At 41.8% G+C, this 2,009-nt stretch overlaps 1 protein-coding gene across 1 annotated transcript in view; it reads left to right on the top strand.

Moving 5' to 3' along the window:
* HMGXB3 (HMG box domain containing 3) overlaps positions 1-2,009 on the top strand; it is a 69,131-nt gene that overhangs the window by 25,003 nt on the left and 42,119 nt on the right. The gene's annotated exons all lie outside the window — the stretch shown is intronic.

Raw genomic sequence — 2,009 nt, 5'->3', positions numbered from 1 at the left:
TATAATTATTATCTCTACTGTTGCTCTTCATATTATCACTTCTAGAGTCAGGAAGACCTAGTGCTAGTGTCTCTCAAGAAATTTTTTCTTTGTTTTTTGGGGGGGTTTTTTTTAGAGACAGTTTTGCTCTGTCCCCTTGGCTAGAGTGCAGTGGTGTTGTCATAGTTCACTGCAACTTCCAGTTCCTGGGCTCAAGCGATCCTCCTGTCTCAGCCTCCCAGGTAGCTAGGACTACGGACAAGTGCATCCCGGATCCTTTTTTCTATATTTAGTAGAGGTGGGGGTCTCGCTCTTACTCAGGCTGGTCTTGAACTGCTGACCTCAAGTGATCCTCCTTCCTTGACCTCCCAGAGTGCTAGGATTACAGGTGTGAGCTACAGTGCCCGGCCAGGACTTTTGCTGAGTTCCTTGTGCCCCTTGTGCCCATCTTCTCTGGTATGTGTCTGTGAAGCCATTAATTTATCCCCTCTCTAATTATTCCCCAAAAATGCACTTCAGTTGCAGTAGGGAGGTTGAGTTGGATAGTCAGAATCCTCCTTGGGTGCCTCGTCCCCAGTGCAAAGCAGATGTATTAAATGACCTTATTTCCAATAATTGGTGTGGAAGGGTGTAAGTGATCATGGTGGGCTCGTCTCTCCTTCAGGCTCTGTTTTCACTTTGGCTTTCCTTTACGTTTCTTATATGTGTGATTTCCTGCCTCCCGCCCCCGCCCCCCTTGATTGAAATAACTATTGAACCATGGTTCTCTTCCTAAGATCAAGTTCATGGCCTGAAAAGAATTTTTTCTTACTTGTCTCCATCTTGACTGCTAAGTCTGAATTTTTCTTCCCAGTGTTTTTTGCAAGAATTACCATGAAAAGAGTAGATACTGTACTTCTGTTCAAGTTGGAGGGGGAGGAAGAAAAAAGAATAGATATTGTGATTTCTAAATTTCATAGAAACAGAACGAGTGTGAGAAGGAAAACAGGTAACATTTTAACATCGGTGCACTTAGAATTTTAGAGATAAAAATGACTTCAGTTATCAGCTAGCTAGTTTATCTCTAAGTTTCTAGCTAAGGAAAAATAGATTCAAGAGAAGTGACTTGGCTAAGTTCACCCAGCTATCCCAGTGCCTCTTCTGCTAAACCATACTTCTTGGATATTGCTATGCTGTTTAGTGCTGCAGAATAAGATTTCTCGAGTTCTGTTTTTTGAGGTAGGAAGTATAAATCGTTTCTAAAAGCTCCAAATGTGTTTGTGCCAGTCAGGAAATGACTCCCCTTTTCTTGTATTGTTCTAGAGTTCATACTGGCTAAAATTAGCCGAAATGTGTGCCATAGTTCCAATGAGTTGGATGGAACAAAAGAAAGCATATAATGCTGGTTAGCTGAAGGCTTCATTCTTGTGGGCTTTCAGATGGCAGTGATTGAGGCCTCTGAGTAGGCAGCTAGTTGTATTTACCTTCCCTCTTGAAAGAAAGTAACATCTAAAATGAGTAGGCTGAGTTAAGGAAATGTGAGGCCACTGGGTAGAGGTTTTGGCTCAGAGTAAGTTACCCAATTTTCCTGCAACAATTTTTGTCTAAAATAGCCTACTTAGTAGGCAGTGCTTTGCTCAAAGATCTCAAGAAGTAAGTTCAGTCTCCTGTTTTTCTGCTGAATTTTCCCTCTCCAATGATAAATAAGTTCTGTGTAGTTTACTTGGAATTTTTCTCCATGTTTACTCATTCTAAGGGGATATTGTGTGTTAGAATCTGAGAATGCTTTTACTAGCGAGCTCTTAGAGGTTATCTGTTACTGGTTCTTAACTAGGGGTAGTATACCACCCAGATGGCTTTGGAAATGTGGGGTTTTGAGTAATAACTTTAGCTGCAGATGCTGCACTTCCTACAGTATATAGGGAGGGTCCTGCCCAGTGAAGAATTGGGTTGCCCAAAATGCTTGCTTGCTTCTGTTGACAAACACTGAGAGCCCAATCCTCTGTTATTTCATAATGGGGAAATGAGGATTCAGTTACAGCTGCCCTTAG

The sequence above is a fragment of the Propithecus coquereli genome, unplaced genomic scaffold (assembly GCF_000956105.1).
Source record: "Propithecus coquereli isolate 6110/MARCELLA unplaced genomic scaffold, Pcoq_1.0 Scaffold58, whole genome shotgun sequence".
NCBI classification, from domain to species: domain Eukaryota; kingdom Metazoa; phylum Chordata; class Mammalia; order Primates; family Indriidae; genus Propithecus; species Propithecus coquereli.
This window is presented reverse-complemented; position numbering and strand designations above follow the sequence as displayed.